This window comes from Lemur catta, chromosome 1, assembly GCF_020740605.2.
Source record: "Lemur catta isolate mLemCat1 chromosome 1, mLemCat1.pri, whole genome shotgun sequence".
NCBI classification, from domain to species: Eukaryota; Metazoa; Chordata; class Mammalia; order Primates; family Lemuridae; genus Lemur; species Lemur catta.
The window spans coordinates 155,669,208-155,677,357 of NC_059128.1; the positions used below are offsets into that span (position 1 = coordinate 155,669,208).

Genomic DNA, 8,150 nt, shown 5'->3' on the forward strand with positions numbered 1-8,150 from the left:
ACTGAATTTGAAAAGTTGTAAAAGGAAGGTACAGTGAGATAGTATTAAGGCAAAATTTTCAAACAGAAGAACCAAAAATATAAGATAACAAGCATAGGCTATCAAAGAATAGACACATGAACCAGAAGTATACTTGCCAACTTCAGGGTTGTGATTACCCTACACGTGGAGAAAAGAAAGGAAATGGGATTGGAAAAATATTCAACTGTACATGGATTACTTAATTTTAATGTTTCTCAAGTAATATTTATTAAGTCTGGTAGAAAGGAAGACAATGTTACAATTTTCTGAACATTTTGCATTATACTTGAAATATTTTATATTTTGAAAAACAGATACATATATTAATATAAAAAAAAGAATATGACCAGTAACCTTGCATTCTTGACCTTGATTAAAAGATAGACATGCATGCTTACTTTGTCAGCATATATAATAAAGTTGGAACAATACAGACATTAGCATGGCTCCTGTGCAAGGATAACACTCAAATTCATCAAGAGTTCTATATTTTTGAGTGGATTAATAAAATGTGGCACATGTATAACTATGGAGTACTACTCAGCCATAAAATAATGGTCAACTAATACCCTTTGTGACAACCTGGATGGAACTGGAGACCATTCCTTCTAAGCGAAGTACTGCAAGAATGGAAAAACAAACACCACACGTACTCACTATTAAACTGGAACTAATCAATCAACACTCATGTGCCCATATGGTAGTAAAACTCAGCAGAAACCAAGCAGGTGGGAGGTGGGCCATGGGGGTGGGTAAATTCATACGTAAGGGGTACAATGCACACTATCTTGGTGATGGGCACACTTATAACTTTGACTCAAATGGCACAAAAGCAATTCATGTAACCAAAATCTCTGTACCTCTGTAATACTCTGAAAAAAGTCATATTTTTCAAAAAAAGAAAAAAGACATCCATATGTACTCGCACCATGGCTTTGACTTTAAGTTCAATCCTCCCAAATGGTAAGCAAGTAGATTTGTATTAATTATACTTTCATATATAGCAACATACAGAAAACGCATGGTAACCATGGAAAATATCATGACTTGAGTGTTCCAGACAAAGGATCAGGTTTCAAGAATCTAGTTAAGAGTTTCATACAACATCATTACATCTAACATCTCAACCATGTCATCATTCCAAAGTAAAGACAGTTTCTCAAGTATTCTATTACTTATGGTACAATTGGTTATAAATTACAACTGAGGATAATAATTAGGAAAAAAATGGAAAAAAGTTCTTAAAATTAATGTTGAAAGGAGAGAAGCCAAGAGTCATATTTTCTTGTTGGTGTCGTATTTTGTCTTGGTTTTGCTTAGTATATGTAATTGTGTGTGTGCACATATGCACATGTGTGTTTGAGAGCTTTGTGTGTGTCTGTTTTAGAGGCAAGAGGGTTCAGATATCTGTCTTCCAGTCCCCTCTGTTGGCAAAACTCAAATCTATCATCGTATTTTCAACTTGCCCATTTAAAAGTATGTGGAGTCAAATTTAGAAAATCATTTCCTTTTTCCACCAGGATTTAGACCTAAATAATCTCTCCATATATTTTCTCTCACAACCTGGCCGTTAGCTGTGTAGTACACTCCCTCAGGAGGGATATAAGTCTCTTGTCTTAAAAATAGAATGTATTTCTTACATTGCCCAAAGGCAAGTGAATAGTATAATAGTTTCCCACCAGAGGAACCATCTCTTTCTTTCTCTGACTGCCGCCCCTCTCCAACCCTTGCAGTATGTATTTAAGATAAAGATTCCGTCTGACTTCTCTGGGGTCATTTTTCACACTGCATCATTGCTCCTTCTTAAGGGATTTCTTCTTTGCTGGTCTCCTTTTAATAGTCACTGAACTACTTTTCTGTTAGACTTCTATCCTGTTGACCCTTCTACATGCTTTAGTTGGTGTCTTTACCTTGAAATGCTTTAATAAAAAACAGGAGGGAAACCAAAGAAACAGATGTTGATTTTGAAACACAGACTTGTAGTACAAGAGAAATAGCAGATTTGCTATTGTTTATTTTTTCCTTAATAAACATTTTTCTGAATTTTATGCTATGAATATATATTCCACTCACTGACCAAAGATTTAGGCAAGTAACTTCCCAGAAAGCTAACGAGAGTTACAGCACTAAAAACTGAATGATTAAATGAGAATTTTCCTGAGAGAGAGACGTTTTCTCAAATCTGAATTTTTCTGAGTAAGCATCAGATTTCTGAGAATGAAAAGATGACCGCAGTTGAATTCTGGACATTCTCAGGTCATGAGATTGTTGATAGGCTACTCTTAGCTTCTTAGGCCCAGCTGAAGCTCAGAGCCCCACAGAGGTAAAACTGTCGAGGTTTGCTTTTCTGCTGTTTCGGCACCAGGGCAGGAGTTCATTGCACAGCAATCAGGAGTTAACGTGGAAGGCTGCGAAGTGAATCACCACGCTGACTTCCAGTGAAGTTACAGTACTGCTTAGCTTCTCCAAAATAACATCTGTTATTTGAACCATAAAACACACACGCTGCAATCTCCCAGAAATTAACTACAAATTGTTTTTATTCTCTTGTTTAATGATCTTTATGAATCAATTAGAACAAAAAATAGCATTATGCAAGCAGAATCCAGAGAAGACAAATTAAATTTCAGCGACACAACATTAACTACTATTAATATTTCTTTAACTAAAACCACAAAACCCATTTGGACATTAATCCCAAAGTAATCAACAAACAGCCAAGACTCATTTTGGTAAAACTCTGGCAAAAATTTACTGCAGAACTGGGACTTTTTAATATTTCTAAAATAATTTTCACATGCTGGATCTTTGATCTACATCTGCCTGATACAGATTTTCTCTTGATGTAAGAGATGAAAGTGGAGAATTTGGTTAGTAGTAGTATACACGTGTACACACACATTTTGCATTTTTACTGCAGTGGAAACATTTATTGGAATTGAACGCATTCTGTATAATTTTAAAGTTCTATCTTATTCACCCCTGCGTTTTCAGCCTCATTACAGGGCAGGAACTCATAGACATTCAGTACATATTTTCTGAGTCAAAGAACTGTACTACATAGTGTTCAGAATCAAACAATTTATAGTTTAGCACTTAAAACCACCACTCTAGGTGATCTTACCCATGGTTCTTAGAATTATATTCAAATATTCCAAGGCTGGGGAGAAAAGTATGCTCATATTTAATCCCATAAATATTTTATGGTATATTTAATATGGACACAGATGAGTGCTAAGTCTCCATTCTTAGTTTGTTATTTTTCTCTTTGCTGTTCTGCCCTGTCCTTCCTGTTACGCAGGGACCGGGGCTGCAGCAGGATGCTGCCATGCATGGAGGCCCGTGGATGCCAACGTGGCAGCAGGCACCAGCCTCTGTGCGGTGACATATCTATTTAATTAACACAGCTGCTGTAGCTACTGTGTGAAGTACAAAAGAGTGGGACTGTTCTGGAAAAGGCATGGCTTGTAAAGTGGAAAAAATGAACAAAATTTCTGGAAACAAAAGACCTACATCACCCCTTTTTCGAAAAGATAAACATCTATTTCTTCATATTTTGCCAATCTAGAGGTTCAAACCAAGGGACCCTTGACATGCATTTTGTATTTCTTGAATCATGATCCTTGGAAAAATTTTTCCCCAAAGGAAAACCTGTAAGGTAAAATTGTTTTGTGTAAAATTGCCCATTTAACATATTATACCAAAGGTTTATTTGTCTGTTTTTCTCCCTCAAGTTTAGCAGGAAAGTCCCAGAAACTATCTCATTAGCTTAACCCAAACATAATATTGTTTGGTTGGGAAATATTCTTGTGAAAAATAACCACCAGCAAAATCCCATGGCAGTGATGGAAGCAGAGCAGGTCCAGTTGTTCTTAAGTTTAAGACATTCACACGCAATCCCAACACTCTGTTCGATTTTATGCAAGAGAAATTCTTATATGATTGAAGCTAACAGGTTAGAACATGACCAACTAAAAGGGTATGAACTGAAATGACTGCTAGGATTTTGAAAAGAACCCCTCACCATTTTAATATTAGCAGTACTGGTCATTAATCGGCTGTGACAGTTTACGACATAGACAAGAAGGTCAAATATGTATTTAAGGCATTTGTAGAATAAAATGAACCAGATGATCATTTTGAATTCTGAAAGTCAAAGACTCCACTTTACAGATAAGAAAACTGAGGCCTAAAAGGGAGAAGTGTCTTGCACAGAGAAACTCAGGTGGTTAGGCAGCACAGTTCACAATAGGAGGATATAGGGTATTGCTTTTGGAACTTACATTTTCACTGAGCTAAAGATGTTATGCATACAACATAATGTTTTACATATACACAGCAAGATGATTACTGCAGTAAGCAAATTAATCTATTTCATCACATAGCTTTTTGTGGTTAGAGCATCTGAAATCTTTTTAGTAAATTTCCAGTATACAAAATACAGTATTATTAACTATAATCAACATGCTTTACTTTAGATATCTAGATTTATTCATGTTATGTAACTGCAAACCTCACACCCTTTGACCAACATCTCCCTGTTTTCCCTACCTCTCTGCTACTATTCTACTGTTTCCATATATTTGACTTGATAGATTCCACATGTAAGTGAGATCATGCAAAAAAATGATATAAAAATAAAAATTCAAAGTTTAACTAAAAAATAAAGATGTTATGTGAAATTAAGAAACCCGCCCTCCCACATTATTTTCTCTTTTCCTGTCTTTCAAATAGTCCCAGCACCTAACACAGTGCTTCTCATTAGTGTATGCTAAACAAGTATTAGTTGAACAAATGAACAAATGAAAAGTTACAAACATACTTTTGTAAGCAAGTAATGTAGTTTTATGCTTGTTTCTATGTTGCTATTGCTTTATATTTACTAACATTTCCACCTGTTCTTTGTCATTTAGGTTACTTTTACATTGTAATGAACACCTTCCTTAGTTTGGTTTATTTCTTCCCTTTTGCTTGGTTTAGCTTAAATTTTCAGGAAAGAATTACCAGATCAATGGAATGCATATTGTAATGAGTCTGGATTATGTAGCTAAATTGCTTTCCTAAATAATTTTATTAATCTATAATGATACCAACAGAGTAGTGGCAGAATAGTTCCATCACAACCTAAATTAGAATCAGTGAGAATCATAAAAAATGAAAACTAAACAGAAAATTGGAAATTGCTTGCTCTTTTTACTTGGTTTATTTTATTGCACTATTTCTATATGTCTTGTTTGTAATTATATTTATTCCATTTTGAATTATCTTTCGTTTTCTTTAGCATCTTAATATTTAAGTGAAGACCATTCTGTTCCCCCACATTAGGTAAGTTAATCACTCTCTTCCACACTTTAGGATTTAGACATGAGGTTGAGGTCATAGAGAAGACAAAGAAAAGGTTTCCCTTTTTATAATATTTATAAAATATACTTAATTTCATAGAAAATATAACCTATCTACAAACATCATTCACAAACAGTTCTATAACAGTAAGATAATACTTAAACAAAAGGAAGCAATAAAGGCGTAATATGTATTTTGGTATGTACATGCTCAGGTATTATTCCACTAGAATACATAATGAGGTTGTCAGATACGTACACCTATATGCAATATCACTGGGAACGTGACAGTTATAGATGCTGACTAGAACATGTGTGTTTTATTGGCAACTCAAATACCAGGAGTCGCATTGCTATCAGTGATGTGTGTAAATTTACAAATAAAATACAGTAAAATTTCCTTTCAATTTGTTTGGTTCTTACATTCTTGAAAATTCAATGTTTATTTAATATATTTATGTATTTCTGTATAAAAAGGAGTTATAACATAGGCTCAGATAATTTTTAAAAGGATTCTTATATGAATTTCAAGGACATCTGAAGGTCATGCAGACACAGGACATGTGTATTGGGGGATGGGACGCCCATAGGACATTTCAGCTTCCCTTGACTGAACGTTCATAGAGTCTTTCAATCACTATGATCCCAACTCCAATTACCTTAAAGCATTTCTAAAATGCTCCCAGAGATGATATTACTATAACTTTTATGATATTAAGAACCACTTATAAAGAAGTTGGGACTAGGCAGAGGGAAAGAGTTAAAAAAATAAACAAAAAACACCAGGGAATTATGGAAAGAGAAGATAATGGAGGGAGGGGGTCAGATACTTAGGCTCTGAATTCTCTTTTCTATCTAGAGGAGAATGTATTACATAAGCAGAAAGGAAAGCCAAAAAGAAAGGAAAGCCAAAGAGACCGACTCTGCTTCCCACTTAAGTCTCAGAAAGGATACGGCCTCCTAGACCAACCCAGCCCAGCCCCACTTGGAGAATGACCACATCAAAGCTAACTGGTCAGCACAGTGTGGTCAGGCAGAAAGAGCCTGAGTTTAGCTTTCCTAAACCAGCCTTGGTTCTTCTGTGGTTTGGAAGGAACTCTGAAACTCTTACACTTTGAGAAGAGATGGAGAAATCAGCCAAGATCCTGGATAAGGATTAGGCTGGAAGGAGGAACCAGGAGGACAAGGTGGTCCATCTAGGTCAAAGTCCCAGCCAGGTCTCAGGGAGGCTGTAGAACTGGTGAAAGCAGAGGTGGAGCCAAGTCAGCCAGAAAGAGCAGATGGACCCTGACCAAGCCGAGAGAGTGCCCAGGCCACAAGTCCCACCAGCTGCAGATGTCATCTGACCACACATGCCAGCAGGGCAGGCAGTGAGGAGGCAGACATGTGACACCACTGTAGCTGAGGCTGGCCAGGGCCCAGAGAGCAGCGCAGGATGTTGAAGGCAGAGCCAAGATTCCCTGCCTTTCCCTACTGCCTTAAGGTCACAGCAACTAGACTCCTCTAGGCACTCAGACACCAGCAAAGAGAACGCAGCAGCAAGGAGACAAAAATATAAGAGACTAAGCATTTTCACCTACATAAGTGAGTTTCAGTTACCCTCCAAAATAAACTTTAAATTATTGCATTGGACTGAGACAAAATTGCTAGATAGAACCAAATTAAGTGTTTAAGTCTTTCCTTTCCTCCATCCTGTAGGAAAGCAAATTATAGAAAAATTAAACACACAATGCATTCTGTTTGCATATTTCAGTGTAGCATGAGCTAATTTGCATGTCATTAAATCACTGAATTGAAACTTAATTCAGTAATAATTCACTAGACTGTAAGTTCCATGAAGGCAGGGAATGTATCTTTTTTCTTCTCTGGTATAGCCCCAACACCAAGAATAGTGCACCTGGCATGTTCTAAATAGGTATTCAGAATTTTTTCCTGAGTAAACAAATCAAGAGTATTAACTTTAGTAATAATGCTAATAATATAATAGCAACTATCATTTATTGAGCAACATTAAGGATCTAGAATTAAAATCGTCAACCCATGCGACCTGTCACCATGAAAGCCAGTATCTCATTTCAATAGTTCAACTGATATTCACAACACAGATTTTAACCCCAAATCCCTGTGCTATTTACTATAAGTGGGTTACAAGTGCAACCTTATTTCAATCCATTCAGGAGTTAATTTCAATTCCATTGATTAATTAAAATTAAATAAAACTAAAATTCACTTCCTTACTCATACTAGCCACATTTCAAGCGTCCATTTGATAACCATATGTGACAGTGGCTACCATAGTGATTGGACATTGTGGCTCTGGATGCTAAAAAACCTTGTAGAACACTTTCATCATTGCAAAAAAATGCTACTTGATAGCACTGACTGGAGTGTAAAATCTTCAAGCCATTTCTAAAGACCTCTTCCAAAGCTTTCTTCTTCAAAATGTAAAGAACTTTTGGTTGAGCAAAAGTGTTCCTTGTACCTCTTTCGGTGGCTAAGAAAAGTTTAAGTCTTACATTTGCTGGTACTTATTTGTAATTTCTTGTGTATTTCTTTCTATATTAAGACTTAGGGCTATTGTACATTTGCTTATACATATATTTATTAATTTGCCTGTATCAGGAGCCTAGTGACTCCATAGACAGCTTTATTGGGAGGGAAAGCATTATTTAACAGAGGTGATTGATTGATGGTGAATAAAATAAAGACATTCTCTTCACCTTTCCTTCAGAGGCTTGTGCTGAGTCAAGTCAGTTCATTCCTGTCAATTCATGTATTTTCATGTAC

At 36.0% G+C, this 8,150-nt stretch overlaps 1 non-coding gene across 1 annotated transcript; it reads left to right on the forward strand.

Moving 5' to 3' along the window:
- The first annotated feature begins 411 nt into the window (after positions 1-411).
- On the forward strand, positions 412-515 carry LOC123631185. Its single transcript, XR_006733052.1, has one exon. It is a non-coding gene; the product is annotated as a U6 spliceosomal RNA (small nuclear RNA).
- Positions 516-8,150: the final 7,635 nt, after the last annotated feature.